Source organism: Passer montanus, unplaced genomic scaffold (genome assembly GCF_014805655.1).
Source record: "Passer montanus isolate IOZ18808 unplaced genomic scaffold, ASM1480565v1 scaffold4, whole genome shotgun sequence".
Taxonomy (NCBI): domain Eukaryota; kingdom Metazoa; phylum Chordata; class Aves; order Passeriformes; family Passeridae; genus Passer; species Passer montanus.
In genome coordinates, this window is record NW_024368818.1 from 6937837 (window position 1) to 6956187 (window position 18351).

At 41.4% G+C, this 18351-nt stretch overlaps 1 protein-coding gene across 2 annotated transcripts in view; it reads right to left on the reverse strand.

Moving 5' to 3' along the window:
* ELMOD1 (ELMO domain containing 1) overlaps nucleotides 1-15665 on the reverse strand; it is a 44131-nt gene extending 28466 nt beyond the window's left edge. The window contains exons 1-2 of one of the 2 annotated variants that reach the window (XM_039718674.1): nucleotides 15570-15665; nucleotides 15423-15468 (exon numbers count right to left, since the gene is read on the reverse strand). The gene's annotated coding sequence lies outside the window, so the exon portion shown is untranslated. Of the gene's footprint in view, nucleotides 1-15053; nucleotides 15371-15422; nucleotides 15469-15569 lie in introns of those variants that run through there. The other variant, XM_039718673.1, reaches the window with a different exon arrangement.
* Nucleotides 15666-18351: the final 2686 nt, after the last annotated feature.

An 18351-nucleotide genomic window follows, 5' to 3' on the forward strand; every position in this document is an offset into this window, starting at 1 on the left:
CCCATTGGTTCTGTAATCTTGTGTCCCATGTTTAATGCTCATGGTGATTACTACATAGTTTCAGCAGAGGAGAACAGGAAGAATTAATGAAGAAACTTCATAAATATAACCCTGCCTGTGTACTGCAGACTCTCCCCAGTCACCACCTCTTTGCTTTAAGTTTCTAAAATTAAGTATTCATATACAAGTGATACTTGACTAAAATATGCAGACTTCTCAAATTACTGCATTTTATGTCCTGTAAAAGGCAGTAAAACATTTTTACTTGCTGCCAGAAAACAGGACACTGCTACACAGGGACCACTGCTATCAGGAGAACTTAATCCAACACTTAGAGAGAACAAGCTCATGGTTTCAAGTTCTGTACTGGTACAAACCACACACAAAGGCCTGAATGAAATTCTGTTGTTAAAAATCATTTAAGAGCCCATTCTTCCTTAGCACTGCATGCTGAAAAGTACTGAAGGCCTTAAAAAAATCTGACCTCTTTTGTCACAAATTTAGAAATCTAGAGAACTTCAAACCTATTTGCTTCTGCAAGACCTATCAGCAATGATGGGATAAAAATCTTCTTGCCCCACCATGTTCTCATATTCTTTCCTCTGTGTAACTTGCAAGTTTTATATTGTGCCTGCTGACAGGAACAGAACAAGTATTTAAGTTCAGAAAAATACAGCTATCTTGTTGGATTATATCACATACAGCTTGCTAAAAATATATAATCCCTGAACTGTGAAAGCTTCTTTCATTTATATTGTTTTTGACTGGCTGAATCATGTTGCTGTCCCCTGAACACAGCTGTAATTGGTACTGGCTGCAGTGACACCTGCTTGCAAGGGCAGAGAGATGCTAACTCTGGTTCATTAATGAACACAAGAGGCAGGCTCCAAACACTTCCTGCTACAGCTTTTGATAGGTCTTCTATGGCAGTGAGCACAGGAGATCAGCAAAAACTGGAGGGGATGTAACCTGCTCCCCTTCTCCAGTCTAATAATTTGCTGTTTAAAAGATATCATTTGTGAAAGATTCTCACAGCTGAGTCTCAGCATTTTAACATCAACTTGAACAAAGGATGCTCCACCACAAAATTTGACCCATAAGGGCATCAGTGTAAGGAACACACCAGAAGTGCCAGAAGCTGTCAAATCAACCCCCTCTAAGAGTGCATGCTAGTCTCAGCCCCTGAGGTCAGCTCCTTCTTCATTCTGTCCAAGGTCCTTGCTGAAAATTATGCTGCTTTGTTATTATTGTTTTAAAGTGAAGAGAAATTACACCTCTCCCAGCTCCAGAAATGGCCCATACAAGCATGGCATGGTAGGAACTTCAAGATACTATCTCTTCAAGAATAGTTATAAGCTCCAGTCAATTATAATTTACAAATCTGTTTTCAATGCTCATTAAAAATTAGAGCATCATTGTAGCTGTTCATAGACCACTGAAAGAAAGGCAGTTGATTGGAAAAAAAAAAAAAGAAAAACTAAATGACACAACAAACATGACAAGTGGTTAAAACTGTCTATTTCGGATGTCTTCAAAAGCCCACACTTGAAATTACAAGAATAAATTTTCCTTGCTCTCTCCTTTTTTTTATTAAAATGTGTGTGGGGAAGTCTACGGAAAGAAATTTTGCAGCTGAAGACCTGATGCCATAGAAGTCAATATCAAAGCCCTTCAGCATGGGGAGAAAGAGTTCATGTACAAGTTCAACAGCCACTTCCCTACAGTACAAGCCCAGCTAATAACTGGATCCATGTCCATAGGAAGGCCTCAAAAGCAGTTTCCTCCACAGGGGCACAAAGCAATCAAATCCAACTTGACTCTATTAACAAGAGCGCTTTAATATCTAGAGGCAAGACTTCCAGCTCAAATAAAAGTACAGGGAATCTATGCTGCTGTCTTGGTTCATAAGGTAAAAAGTTTAATTTTTGTGTATGGCAGACAGCCTTTCTAAATGCTGTCATCTGCTAAGCACAGGGATAGAAATGAACACTGCACTCTGTGGTTCTTGCAACAACTCACTTCTGTGAACACACATACAGATGGCATTAAGCTATTAACACCCAGGATAAACTGAGAAGATGAATCAGGTGAGATTTTACAGTCATCTTTAAACAAGTAGGACTGGAGGGCAGTAACACTGCACTCTGTGGTTCTTGCAACAATTCACTTCTGTGAACACACACATACAGATGACATTAATCTATTTACACCCAGAATAAACTGAGAAGCTGAATCAGGTGAGATTTTACAGTCATCTTTAAACAAGTAGGACTGGAGGGCAGCATTTTCTGTTTCCATATAACTCCATAAGCGATCCTCTAGAGGAGTTCAGTAAAGATTTTCTGTGAAGAAAACAGTATTTAAACTCTTAAAAAAGATTATCACCACAATTTACAGCTAAATTCAACTACTCATAAACCTGTAGAGCCAGAAGACCTAATTTCTGCCAATCTCTTTTTATCTCAAATGTAATAGATTTCTCATAAGTGAAACTTTACTTCCAGTGAGGTTGTTATAGCATCTGAGTGAACAGAAAGAACAGCCCTAGCTTAGAATAATATGTTCTATCAACAATTCAGAATTTACAAAAAGACTCACTTGCCTTTAGGTGTGTTTAGAAAAAAATTCAACCCAAAACAAAAAAGTCACATACTCATTTTTATTTAGGGAGAAGGACTTGACTTCCAGCCTCCTGTTGTCTTTAGGAAAGACTTTCCTCACCAAGCTGGATGTCTGCAGATGAGGAAGGTTTTCAAGGTCCACTTTTAGGAAAGAAAGACACGAGAAAAATATTCTCATCTACAAGTGATAATCTTGTTAATAAATGTTTATGAGTTTGTTGAAAGAAAGAGCACAACCATTACAAATTCAGTTGAGAAATTGACAGCAGTTATGGATTGGATAGACCGAAATGCAAAATTTTGAACAATTGACAGCAGGAACACCCAGAGCCAGCAGGTGAACCTGTAGCTGTGGGCTTTCTTATGGCTTAAGAAAATGTTCCAGCTTCATGCTATATGCACATTTTCTCACTAAGGAATCCTTTTATTCTGTAGATAGTTTTTCAGCTTTTCCTGATTTTAAGTCATGCAGCTAATATAAGTGTAAGATTTGACTTTGTTAGCAATCTTCCATTAACTCCCTAGAAGTAGCTTGAACCTACAACTACAGAAAGCCTCTAGACTTAGTGTCTGAAGTTTGTTCTTTGACATGAAGGGACTCATTCATGTTCTAAGGCTCTATATTGACAACAATGGGGTGAGGATGAAGTTTGGGTTTCCCACACTCTCACGTTCTCAGCATGCAGGATTTTATCCCATACCACATCACTTCCACAAAGCAGCTTCCTACTCTCTCCAACAACACACCCACGTACCCATTCATTGCCAATTGTTTCATCGAGTTTATTTTAAACTAGACAGCAGCTTCCCCTCCTAAAACTAACCACAGCTTTTCTTGGAAGAGAAGCAGTAGTACAGTAATCACATACAACAGCAAAACTATTGCAAGATCTGTCTCAAATATAAATGAAGCTTTTCTTAAATAAGCCTCAAACATGTGAATTTCTTGTGACTCTATGATCTTTTCAGTTGCACAGCAAAACATGCATCAATCTGAAATGTTAACAGTTGCTGGAGGCTTAAAGAAATCAAGAATAAGCCTTAAACGTCACCTCTTTATCTAAAGCTGAGGGTTTGCTTTGTTTGTCTTCAATAAGGCTGCAGATACAGCTGCTGGGAAAAGTTGTGTTATTTATAAATCACTATACTTTCAGAGTAAAATATAAACCCAAAATAGTTCCTTTCATAATCTCTGTTTTGCAAGCAAATGGGTATTTGCAACCTGGCATATTGCAAACACTTTAAAATGTATATCCCAATTATAAAGAAAGAATAGATGTGCTGAAGAAAAAAAAGTCAGAAATATCAATGTGAGCTGGCTGGATATAATACTTTGTTTATGTGGATCGTTAGATTACAAAACAAACAAACGAAAAAAAACCCAAATCAAGCAATTTACTTTAAAGTTTAGTTGTTGCAGTTTAAAGTACATTTTAAAGTATGTTCATCTGAATGCCACCACATGATGCTGCTTTCAGGTTGCCACTTTTCTTTCCAGCAGTATCCTGGGTTGGCATCTACTCCTCATTCACCTCAAAAGCTTACATTTATTTATTTGTGAGGGACAGTAGGCTTAAGCCTTATGTCACAAAAAATGTTTTGCTAGTGTACATTCTTTTTTCTTTTGCTGATGGGAATGTTAGTCCTTCTGTATCTTGAATACCAATGGAAGATAACTAGAATTGGAAAGGGGAAGAATAGCTGGTGCACGTTATGAAATGTCCCTTGAGGTCCTGGAGGACAGCAAGCTGGCTAGAAGCCAGCAGGATGCAAAGACAGACTACAGCACTCTGGGCTGCACAAACACAAACAGAGCCTGTAAGTAGATTGAGGGAAGAGATTATCTTCCTCTGCTCGGCACTCTGGGCCATATTTAGGCACTGCCTAGTTTGGGGCTCCTGCAATACACAAAAGACACCAACAAATTTAAGAGAGAGCGCTCTGGGCCATATTTAGACACTGCCTAGTTTGGGGCTCCTGCAATATACAAAAGACACCAACAAATTTAAGAGAGTTAAGCAGAGGCCACTAGCATGATGGGGTGAGGCTGGGGGAGATGAGCTTGTTCAGCTCCAGGCAGGGACAGGTTTACAGGGACAAAACAGCACCTTCAGTGCCTGTGGGGATGTCATTGAAAAGTCAAGAGATGGAGTCTTTACAGTAGTGTGGGAGAGGAAGGGGGAAAAAGGCAAAAACTTAAACAGGAGAGGTTCAGCCTGGATATGAGGCAAATTTTTTTTCCTGAGAGGACAGTCAGGCAGTGGCACAGGTTGCTCAGAGAGGTTTAGGTTTCAAGCCCCAACCTAATGAAGCCCTGAGAAGCCTGACCTCAAAGCTGACCCTGTTAAGGGCTGGAGGTTGGGCTGGAGATAGTCTGAGGTCCCTTACAACCTTGATTCTCTGCTCTCCCCACAGTCACTCTCATGGAGTGATCTCAAATATCCTGCATTATACACAAATACTCTTAGTACTACAGAGATTCCACTGACAGGGTGCCCAAGTGCCTGCTATTTTATCAGTTTAAAAGCTACCTTCTTCTCAGTGTACTCTGCAATGCTTCCCAAGAAACAAACTTACCTTTAGGATCGAAAAAAATCATTCCCTCTCTCATCTCTCCCTACCACTCCCACCAAAAGCCTCCACCATGAAATTTGACCATAAACAAGTCATATTATGATCCTACAATTCAAGAATGAGAGTCTACAAGACAAGAGTCATGCCAATGACAAACATACAACACTCAAAAAGCCCAAATACAAATAAAACCCCAACAACTCTAGGACCCCAGTTTGGTAAGCCATTCTAATTCTAAGCAAGTACTGTTTTTCTGGCTATCCCATGGAATAGACACATACCTACTTGCATCTTCCATCTTGCATTCATGCCCAAAGGTGGCAGAAAAATCACGTCAAGTGTATTAAACAAACTAGTAAAAACTGAGTATCTTCATGTCAATTAATGCATAATCATTTATAGGTCTTTGAATGTTACAGCAACAACACTGCTCAGACCTCTCCAACTCAAGAGGACATCCTGGGAAACAGCTCCATTGCTAGAAATGCTCTCATGTAGAGGTCACCTGTTCCATGCAGTTCAAAAGTTTTATGTTGGCTCAGAAGTGGCTTTGACTGTCTCCAATGAATGCAGCCACTGGTAGGACTCACCTTAGAGATCCAAAGTGATGCCTGTTTTGTGTGAGCTTAGTTCCCCATCTCAGTACAGAAGGGTATTTTCATTTCCATGTGCCCAAGATCAGGCTGTATTCAATGTCAAGCATTCTTTAGAGAAAAATCTTGGAACAAAATGTCACACTTGATTGGTGACCATAATAAGCAATACTTGACTTCAGTCACACTGTCACAGGTAATAAATTTTTTTCCACTTCTAATCTCCATCACACATTGACATTTTACATTTCTGTATTGCACTAGGAGAGGGGAGGGAGGGCAAGGCTACATATGAAGTAAAATTTAACTGAATTTTAGTCGTGTGAGCATAAGCACATACCACACAATTAAGCAATAAAAAGAAAAAGAGGCTTAAATAAAAGGTTAAAATCACAACAGAGTCGGGGAGTCAGAGGGCACAAAACCCCCAGCTTCTCACAAGCTACAGAAGGGTGATTTGAAAGACTCTAATTTTGTAGTTCTAACTTAGCATTTCAGCCCATTATTGCCTCTTCAAAGCATTACAAATATAAGGAAGGATCAAGAGGGTCTTAAAGTTCTCATAAGATAGAGTCATGTAGGATTGTATTGGGGTTCAAGAGAACTTACTTGTCAAATCTCACATGGCAAGTTACCTCTAACACCACTCAATTCAGCCTACCTGCTGTAATTCCTCTGCAGATTTTGGCTCAGTGACAACCCACAGTTTGATGAAGGTAACATCAAACCACAACTTAGAACTGTAGAAGCATCTCCACCTTTCATGATAGATCTCTGCCCTTTAAAAGAAAAAGGCTGGGGTTTTCTACCTGACTGTTCAAAGCAAGCTAAATCCCAGAAATCCAACAAAGAAAATGTTCATACATACAGTTGTGCTTTGCATGCAGAACTGTGATAATAATCTGCTTTTTCCAAATTCTGTTAGCTCTGCTCTACTACAATGTTGAAAGATGGAAAGAAAGGACAAAACTCTATGAAGTCACTTCAGGTCACTGGTAAAGACTTAGCTGGATACTAATAATTCTATTTCTAGTAATAAGTCTATTTCTAATAATAAATACAAAGGTAAAAAATAGAGCAAGCTCTCCACAACCCAGAATACCACAAACTTGTAGAAATTTAATCAGATGCCTAAATTCAACAGGAATTAAAGTATTGTCTTTTCTTGTCTTTGTCTATAGTCTGTCCATCCTTAACAAGCCCATTTTACATATGGAGGAAAGTGTATTTTATCCAGAAGGGCACTGAGTATATGACATATCAGCTAAAAATTTATGCTCTCATGCTCGAAAACAGTCTTCAAAGCATAGCAACTTCCTCTGCCCCCCTCCTTCATGCATTATTAAAAGGTGTAATTTTTAGTCACTTCTCATGAGATTTCACTTGACCACTAATGAGTTCACCCAGGAGAACAGCAGCATCATCTGGGTGGCTCACATGGTCTACATGGTTTGCAGTGGAATGTTTCTGGCCAACTTGCTCTGCTGCCAGACACGCTATATGACAGCTTGTATTGCAAGGAAGAGTGTTCTAAATAAAACATCACACTTTGTAGCAAAAATCCTTCAAGTTTAGAATAAATCCTACAAGGATACATGAAATCCAAAGAGGCTGCCTGGCTACCTCCCAGACTAATTACTGCAGAAGTTGCAGGAAAAAACTTCACAATTACTATTTCTAAAAGTGAATGACTGATGTTCTTTTGCTCTCCCTCCCTTCCTGGCTTGCACTCCATTGCCCAAAGATGAGTGGAAGGTACAAGTTAAAATGCAAAGATGAAGTATTCCCTCGCCACCAAAATTAACTGAAGTCTAGATTTGCTTTAGAGCCCTATTAATTCCTAACAAACAGTAGTCTGTGGGGAAGAAACATCATCCTACCAATAGGCTACATACAGATCTGCAATATCAATAGATTTACACCTGGGATTCTTGTTCTATCCATTTCCCTACCTTTCCAACATCTGTTATATTTTCTTGCACCAAGAAGAGTGAACTCAGCCATCAGATTAATACAACCTCACCCAAGTATTGGCCTGAAAGCATGTAAAACTAGGAACTGAGATTTAGTTTGTTAACTGATTCCCAAAAAAACATTAAGACAAGGATACCAGAAGTGTCAGGACAAAAAAAGCCAAACTCAGCTTTCGAGCTAGAGGAGCAGAAGTCAATTTATTTATCCAGGAATCTGGTGAAGATCAGACAGAATACTGATTCTAACAGAAAATTGTTCCATCTGGTGCCATTTTCCCATCATTTCACCAGATTACTTTGGCATGGAAGTGGCAACTTTCCCACAGAACTGTGAAAGACAGACATGCAAGAGTAGAGCAAGTAGGATCCATGAGAGTTTCTGCATTTCCTTCTTCAATTTTACTAAGACAGGATTCAAGAATGATGACCTCCCATGCCAGTCAGTCAGCTAGATGATGTCATGAAGCATCACACTTGTGAAACCACAAGGATCCTATAATAAGTGTTATGCACCTGATGTTTGCTGCCTGTGGTCCTGCAGCCTGCAAGGGGACCACAATAAAAGAGGAAAAAACTTATTCACCAGACAGGAGGACCTAAAATCCCACAGCAGTTATTTTGCAAACTTCATGGCCTACAATTTAATCTCCTGGTTGCTGCTTAGTGAGATGTTCTGCATCCCAGGAGGCAGGAAATCAGGACAACTCCACGTACATGACCTTGTTGGAAGCTCTGGTTATGCATTTGCTGCCCAGAAGGACACGTGCAGGGTAGATTGCTCTGGTTTTACCAATGACTGAAGTGAGGAGAAGTGGAAGAAATAATCTCTTTTATGACAGAAATGAGAAACTTTTCTAAAATTTCTCTAATGTGTATTGCAAACTCCATGCTGTGGTTGAACCAGCTTTAAGCCTTTCTTTAGGGAAAAATTTTGAATGGCAACACAAAATCAAACAAACAAACCAAAAAAAACCCAAAAACCCAAACCGCCCCCCGCCCAAAAAAACCCCACAAAAAATCCAAAAAAACCCAAAAAAACAAACAAAAAAACCCCCAACAACAACAAAAAAAGAAACAAAAAAACCCAAAACCACAAAAAAACCAAAAACCCCCATATATCATATATATGTGTCTCACTTCAGGGCATCTATCCAATCTGTTGTCCAGACAGGCCAAGGTACCAGCTTATCAGTTCAACTTGGAAGACTCGCAAGTATCTTACCAAATTTTTATTTCTATTAAAAAAAGCTGTGAACAACTGTAAAAATGACTGCACTAAGACTCCCTTCCTTCTTTTCTGTAGCTTAAGATACCTCCAAGTAGCATCAAAGGCAAACACTGCTTCTATAAGCAGTGGAGAAAGAAAGCTATGATGGAGTTTGGAGACAGAGACCTTCATAAAAATGAGGGCAAATCAACACAAACACCACACTGACATGACAAAGTAACAAGAAAAGGCGATGAAGATCTGCAAAAGGTCAAGATGGAAAGAATGGTTTGAAGGTCAATGAAGTTACACCAGCTGTTAAGCAAGACTTATGAAACACATTTTCAAGCACGGTGTAGGAACCATTCTTATGCGGTAATTGTACAAAATGTATTTTCTCAACCAAGAAGGAAAACAAAGTGACTGACAAGGGAAGTGGAAGATGCTGTGGTGCTCTTCTTCCATCTGCTGCTTCCTGCTTTGTTCAACCAGACCTTTACTTTCTTTTGGGTACCCACTCTCAGAAGAAAAGGATGCTGGCAAAGATTTGATAGTAGGAAACTGGAAAGAGAAGAAAACACCACGTGGGGAAGAAAAGAGAAAGAAGAAACATGAAGACCATTGAAAACTGTTCCTGCAACATTACTGAGGGGGAAGAGGAACAAAGTGGAGCCAACAGACTAGGACAGGATGATTGACAGGATTGCCATAAAGCATTTATTCTTAACACACTGAAAATTTAACTTAACACTGAAACACACTTAACACTGAAAATATTCCTCCTTCAGTGTCTCCTTTTTCTTAGAAAAGTGGGCATGCTTTTATTTCTTATAGTCTTACCCTTAAACTAGTAAGTATAAAGTGACAGAAAAACTTCTAAAAGGAAATATATTAAACAAGTTTCCAGAACCCTTGCAGCAGATACACCCATAATAATTCAGTAGCACAAACTGCTCTTATCCTTGAGACAGCAACCTGTACAACACAGAGCATGTTGGTCAGGACAAACGAGGTTCAAAGAAGAACATGACTATGTCAGACCATGGGAGATATTGAAAAAGTTGGGAGTAGGATGTGTGGTCTTTTCCTAATTTGTGCTTATGGTATGTCCTGTTTTCCATGTCATCTTCTGAAACACAGAGCATGTTGGTCAGAACAAACGAGGTTCAAAGAAGAACACGACTATGTCAGACCATTGGAGATATTGCTGTAGTCCTACTTGAAAAAGTTGGGAGTAGGATGTGTAGTCTTTTCCTAATTTGTGCTTATGGTATGTCCTGTTTTCCATGTCATCTTCTGGGAGCACCACCATTTCTTTCCCTTCCTCACTCAGTTCAGCAAGAACTCCTTATTTCCTCCTTCAACCCATCTGTTCTCCTCAGGCTGCTTTAACACTGACAGCGTGAGGGCCTAGCAAGCCCAAAATTAACAAACCCCACATTGGTTTTAGCGTTTCAGAGGAACAACCTGCTTGATGGCACACATCCAAGCCAATGTTGACATAGATATGGCTTTGTGAGAGCAGAGTAGGAGAAGGAATAAGAGACTTGCTCTTATAACTGCCTATCAGAAGAGGACTGTAGTTTCCATGACCACAGGACAGCTTTGTACTAAGGCGCCCAATTTTTATCACCTACACACCCACATGACTGTGCAAGTGTTATCAGTGTAGTAACAAATTGTTGATATGCCATGGACAAGCCTCAATATCCAAGTCATCCTGGAAGACAATGAAAGGTAGGGATTTAATTCTATTTTTCAAATATATGAATAAGACTACTGAAAAAATAAAGAAGAAAGAAACATAATTAGAAAACTTCTTTTCATCATTAGTGCAATCTGTAACTAGCCACAGAAGCCCCTTCTCAGTTGGGCAAGTGTAATAGTTTTGGGGTCTTAGGAAACTTACTGATTCACTTTTGCAGATACAGGCATGGGCACAGGCATACAACAGGGGCTTAAATGGAATATGGTGTATATACATATTAAGGAATAACTCCTGTGTCTGTGAAATTGATAGCCAGCTGTACACAGTCCTAAACAAGCCTTCTTTGCAGAAACTGCCTTTCTTTCTTATGCACCACCAGAAAATATTGGTTAACCATGGCCAAGTTATAAGGATGATATAGAGAGCTGTGGAGACAGGACTTTGTATAACTAATTATTTTGGGTTTGGTCTTGTTCCTTAATTTACCTGAGTATCCTTCCCTGGAAAAGCAAAATACATAGCTACTACAGAAGCTACAGCTACATCAGTGCAGAGCACAGACCAAGAGAAATGCTGCTGCCAAGCACCTGAAATTGAAACTGCACAGGATGGGGGAAGGCAGTTTGTTTTTAAACAAAACACCTTATACAGATTCTGGAGTAGCTCCAACCAGGTCCCTGGGGCTGAATATCAGTTTGCAGTTGCTGTGCTCTCAAAGCATTTTCACCTATTTATTCTCAGGTGCTCCAAGACTAGTCCACAAAGAAAGGTGAAGAACAAAAGCCAGGAGATTTGCTTGAGAAACGTTAGTGTAGACATCTATATTTAGACTAAAAATGCCTGTGAAGTAATTTCTTACCAGAGAGGGAAGAACTCACGGGTACACAGTTTCCTACAGACACAGTCCTGAGGACCACTACTATACCTACTGACTTTGCTCTAACATGTTGCAATTTCACCTGCTTATATTGCCAATTGTTTTCAATTCCAGTCTTTGTAGCTCCTATATTTCTCCTGTTCCCCAGGCTCCTTTTGACGTCTGTGGCTCTGTCTGACTAGATTGGAGTGCTCAGCCTGCAGATCTGTAGACAGATCAGGATGAGGTAAAAACACTACGGACAGATTAGGATGAGGTTAAAATACTATGCCAAATTTCTCTCAGGTACTTTTACTGGGAAGGATAGAAACTATCTTCTTGAAGGACCTCTCAGCTGTAACAAAAAGCTGAGAAGTGTTTGTTCACATTTTGCAGAGGAGCAGGATACTGCACTCCAGAACAAACTGCCAGAAACACTTGAAGCTGATGAAGTTGGTGTGGGGCTCTTCATTGGTTTTATGCTCAAGTGGATGAGAACTGCTCGCTAGACTTCAGCTAGGAGGTACTTTCAAGAAAGCAATATCTTTCATGAAAGGCTCAGTAACTGAATGGGAACACTCCCAAAGCAGAAGTCCTGGTGTAGTTTCCATGGGAGAATTCAGGTCTCTTGCAGCCAGACTGCTCTGAGACCTGAACCACTGCAAGGCAACCGGAGAAGGTCTTTGGAGGATGTGTCAGATACTTAAGCCAGATGCAAGCCAAATCACTAGTAAATATATCCATAATGTGTCTCAAGGCAAAGTCAGACAGGTCAGTTTGTCACCAAAATGCTTGCTTTGCCTTGAAAAGGAGTGCTCAGTCAGTCCCATGTACCACTATGTAGTGACTCGTGAAACTGCTCCCACAGCTTCTGCTGTCATACTTCCCTTTCCACTGCCTGGCAGGAACAAGCAAAATTTCCACCTCCAGCTCAGGCTGGGCAAATCCTATGGTACAGCACAGCTCAGCACTCGAGCTCAGTTAGGTGGCTGAGCCTGTATCATGTTAGATGGATGCTGAGGATTCTAAGCCTGAACCATAGTCACAGTCCTGCACGACCACACTCTCCACATCTCTTTATATCAGTCTCATCTTTCATTTTATTTTTCCTTACTTTATCTTTCTTGCATGTTTGGAATCTCACCACCTGGTTTCCTTCTCAGTATTCCAGTAAGCTCTCCTCTAGAGTTTACTTTTCAGTAAACTCCTTCCCAAAGCTTGTATTCAAAGAGTAACATATTTCATGCAGTCCTTTGCCCTGCATTACCAAGCAAAGGATTTAAAAGGAATGTCAAATGAAAGAAGCTTTCCAATCAAGAAAGCTGAGCAGATGTTCATAAAAAAAATTAAAATGTGGTCTTATGAGCCAGAGAGCATTAAATCCAACAAGATTTGATCTCCAGGCAACTCAAGCTTGTTCTTCTTGCAATTTTCTGCTAACACTTCAAGTGACCCCTTGGGAAAAATAAAGCTTGCCTGGCTCTGTATAGTTATAATGCCCTGACTGTACAACTGAACATAATTTTTGTTTAAATTGGTTTATAGCTGATCACAGCTTAACTTTAAAATACAAGATTATTTAAATACTAGCAGCAGTCTGGAGCCCTACATATGCCAGCATTTGTGCAACAGCATTTTCCCTGCAACCAGCAGCAAGTCTGTTTGTGCAGGGAAGATGATAGATAACAAAATAATCACTTAATGCAACATAGCCCAAAAGTTTACCACTTAAGTATAGCTTAGCTCAGAGGGCCGCAATTCCCTGTCAAGAGTGACAGGAAGATGTTTGATGACACGAAATCCTTGGGTTCACACATGCCAGTGAAGCTAATGTGATGCTGTCCCATGGTTAATAAAGCCCTGTCTCAAAACTTGAGCAGGCTAAGGATTCACAGACACTATGTTTATGTGCTCAGCCACAGCAGGGTTTTACACTAGCAGAACATGTTTCACTGTGTATCAGTGAGCCAGTAGGAAAGTTAACAAATGCATTCCATTGCACGATTTTCCCATTGTTTGCTGCTTTCCTGGAATCATCTTCTGCCCATTTTCTGTTTAGAGTGATACATACAGCATCTGATGCTGTCACATGATTGCACTCTTGAAAATCATAGGCTTCCTGTCTCCAAGCTTCTATTAGCCTTGATGGTAAGTCATTTGCTACAGCAATGTAGTTTTGCATTAGTTTCAGTTGAAATATTGCTTAAAATGATACGCAGACTATGAGAACTGAACAAGTCAAAGGATATTCTAGATGTAACTCCACCTGTTCAGTTTGGCAACACAGTGGCCCACATTTTTAAAGACAGTCAGAGAAAAGCAGACTCTCCTAAGAATCAGTAAGTCTCATCAGAACCGGCACTTTGCTAAATAGATATAAGTATGCAACACCTAGCAAATTACTACACATAATGAGGCTTTTGCTGTTCTGTTCCTGGGGAGATGAGATGTTCTTATCACACTCAACTGATTCAACTATTCATCTATGAGTACAAAATAACATTCTTTAAAAATGTGCAATGAAACGTTTGGAACAGAAGGCAATCAGTAAGCTTATTGAAGAGCACAGGGATGATGCAGGATTTTAGAGACGATATTTTTTCTATTCTATTTCATTTTAGGATAAATTAGAATAACGGGGAGTGGAGGAGGGGGCAAGGGGGAACAGAAGAGAAAGGAATGAAAAACTGGATTGACTAAATCATGCAAGCCATAAAATAAATTTCTTTCCGTTTCTAAAATGGCTTCTTTGTTTCAAACGCCTTTGTCACAAAAAAACCCAGCTTGTTGTGATCTGATTGTTGAATTGACTGAATTGGGACAAAGGTGTTGTTCTTCCCTCTCCCCCACCGCCCCCATTCTGACATACACCTTCACTATCCTCTTTTAGCCATTTTAAAGGAAATTGTAAGAAAAGCAGAAACGGTGAGGACAAAGGGAAACATCAAAGACATCAATCCTGGAATAAACTCGGAGCAAGTGTAACTTCAATACACAATGACCATGTGGGGGGATGTAGGGGAGGCGGGGAAGAAGAGAGTGCCACGGAAAAAAGAAGTCACCATTATCATGTGCTCGCGTTGGTGTACCTGAGGCGCACAGAGCCCAGGGCAGGTGCGGAGGGGCAGCCAGGCCAGCCCGGGCGGGCTGCGGGGCAGGGCAGGGCGCGCAGCCCACTGCGGAGCCGCAGAGCCGTGCGCCTGGCGGCCGCCCAGCGCCGGCCTCCTCCCGCACAGTTAGAGAGGATGGGGCCGTTAGAAAAAAAAAAAATTTAAAAAAAAAAAAATCAACTACAAATACCCCAAATGCGCAAACCACTCAGCGCCTCCAAATTTCCTTACGCCTCAAGGTCTTTCCATAAAGCGTCCCGCATTCAGAGGGGCAAAACTTCTCTCCCACCGCCGGGCGGTGAACGGGGGAGGGAAGCGGTGCAGGGAGCTGCGATGCGATGCCCGGAGCCGCCTCCCGTCGCTAAGCGACCCGCGGGGCCGCCGCCGGGCCCGCCGCCGCCGCGCACTCACCGCTCCGCGCCGCTCCATGCCCGCGGCGCAGCGCAGCCGCCGTCCCGAGCCGTCCCTCCGAGCCGGCAGGGACACGGAGCTGCCGCCGCCGCCGCCGCCGCGATCTGGGTCACCCGGCGCGGCGCCCGGCGAAGGTGAGGAGGAGGAGGAGGCGGAGGAAGGCGGGCGGCGGTGCCGCCTACCGGCGAGTGCGGGGGGAGGCTGCGGCGGGGCCCGAACCCGCCCCGCAGGGAGGGGAAGGGGCCGGGGACCCGCGGGAACAGAGGCGCGTCCGCGCCCGGCCCCCCGAGCAGGGTGCACCCCTCATCCCTGGGCTCCCAGACCTTCCCCCACCTCGTTCTCCCCGCGCTTGCCAAGGAAAGGCGATACCTGTCTGCGCCCAGGGGAGTCCGGCCACAGCGGTACGGTTAAGGTCCTACGGGAAAGCAGAGAACATCTCCAAGGTGTTAAGGTCCCGGCTAGCTGGGGTAGTACTCAGCGAGCCAGTATCCTTCCTCTATATCCCATCCCACCGACCTGTCAAGCAGTTCAGTATCCTTTCTCCCCCAGCAGTATATCCTGAAGGCTTTTGATCTTCAAAGTTTAGTCAGCTAATTGGGATCATAGGCATGCGGTTCTATTTATATGGCTCTCCCCTCTGGGAGAATAACAACTGTTGTCTGCAGCATCCACAGGATCATTTAAAGTTGCCCAGTGCAGTATCTACTGCCGGTAGGCAAGTACTCTGTGTTTCATTCACCCTTACTGCTGCATGCATCTGTCCAGATGTTCCTTTGAAGCTGTAAGCAGCCTGTCAGGCCACACTGGCATCCCAACATTAGCCAATAGTCTCATGTTTCAGAAGTCCTTTGAAAATGCTAATTAACCTATTTTTCTAAGTGTTCTCTATGCCTAATTTGAAAATAGCTTTCAGCATGCCTGTTTCAGGGACCTAGTTTAATTTCTTCTGAAACTCCCTTTTCAGTCATTTTGATCCCATAATCAAGTGTCATCAAGAAGTATGGTGAAAACACTTGGGCTGTTGTGTTAAACATTTAACGACTAGGAAACACTGTTCATGTCTTGAGGCAAAGCAGACTGATATTTAATTCTCCTCCTGGCTAGAGCTATGTAGTCTGTCAGTCTGTCTGCCACCTGCCGTCAGCATGCCTGATGCACCTGGCTGGCAGATGCTGTGTCCTGCAGAGGTGATCCGGAGGCAGGGAGGGAGGAGGTCCCAGCAGCCTCCACCTCAGCGGTGTGGTCCACCAGGAAATGAGGTCTGACGCTCAATGGAACAACTCAACAGTCGGTATCAGACTACAGCTTTACCACCTCATCTCTTACTTGCATCATGCTTTGCACATTGAAGTAATCTTTCAAGCTTAATTCCATGCATCAATGTAACTAGACAAGTAGTTCTTTCTCCCGTCTCCTGCATTAGGGCGGTGTTTCTAGTTACTGTATCACAACAATGTTCACCCCCAACACAATAGATCCTTTATCTTAGATCCTGTGCCTGTCAGAAACTTCTCTTGCACTAGGCCAGCAGATCTACTGCAGGTCTGTAGGTGTCTGAACAGAATAAACTCTAAATTGGGGGGACTTTTCGGGGGCTTCAGGAGGAGAGTTCAGTTATGCTTCCCAAAATAAATATAGAGTTTTTAAAGAGAGATTTGTAAGACAATTTATTCATGTTATGCAAGATGTATCATGAACATAAAAAGCCAGATCCTTGCTACAGAAGTAGCCTTACTTTCCCAGATTACATACTCTTGTTCACAAATGTTAAGGAATTGAAAATGTGAATTAGAAAGCCTTATTGATTGTTCCCTTACTGTTGCGGCAAATTTAGGAGATCAGACCAACATGTTTGGAGTTTCCAGATGGCCTCCTGCCCATTCTCTGGAATCACGCAGTGGTACATAGCTGTACTGTAGTCATGCAGTGCCATTTCAGTCTTGTCTGGATTTTTTTTTAAACTCTCATTGTCAAATTTCAGTTTGATGTACCCATTAACTCAATATGTTGGTATAGAAGCTACTCAGGTTACTATGAGTCCTGTGTTCAGCATCATTGTTTCATGGAAAGTTGAAGCAAACCAGCATATTATAAAAAGTTCTTCTGTTTATAAGCAGTTATGCTGTACTTTACTTTTAACAGCATAATTATTTTTAACTGATGGCAAATGAAAGAAACTGTGCATGACAGCAGAAATATAGCCTGTACTTAAAAGTGGCAGTGAGACCATATTAGAAAGAAATAGATGTAGGACCCCACTAGTTGAGCAATATCATGCTTTTCCAGCAATAGCTCATACAGCCTGCTGTGCTTAATAAAACCAGCAAGGTCACCTGCATGATTAATTTAGCATTGGAAGGAAGGTGACAGAAGCAGCATAAAAACCAGATAGCAACATACCTCGCTCAGATATTGGTGAAAAATCAAAAGCTCAAGTCCCTTATTATTTTGGATAGACGCTCTTGCTGTTACAGAAATTACTGATAAAGACAAAATTGATAACTAGGACATGTGCTGTGTCCTTGTGAAGAACCTAACTAACACCACCCAGCACTTTTCTCAGACAATGTGCCACCCAAGCATTATTAACTGCACCATAAGAAGTTATATTTTATATATATTTTGTACAATATTTTATAGTATTATTTTATTTCCTTTTTAACAAGTAGCATTTTTCATTTTGTGACAATACAGAAGTGGCAGAAATACTTTAGCTACACTTGTATTCTTTGACTTAAAATTGACAAGAGAAAGAAGGTATTTTACGTAACAATCCTAGTACTGCTGGAATAATCTTTAAAGTTGTAGGAAGAAAGGACAAGGAAGGAAAAGGAAAACCCTCCCTATTTACATAAGGAACTTTCTTACCTCAGTTTCCAAAATCTGTTGTTCAGATTATCAATCCCTCTAGTTTTCACTCAGCATGAGATAGGCTACTCTCCATAAATGACAAGCTGTCAAGCTGTGAAATGACAGCTTCTCAAGCTGTTCTCAAATTTCCTCACTTGCCCCTTTTGAGGGGATTCTTGTCAGCTGGAAATTCTTTGTGCCTAGTTTAGGACAAGCATCAAATACAGACTGTCCTGTGATGGTGAATTATATGGCTGTCACGCACTGATATTATAGCAACTAGGGCTGTCTGCACACAAGCTTCAGGATAATTTTTTTAACCAATCTCCTAGCTATTTTTGTTAATTTCCAGCCCCACACTTCACCTCATTTGTATTTCTTTGACTGAAGACACCATAAAGTTTAAGATGGGAGACACTAACAGAAGCCTGTAGATGATGGTAACGTG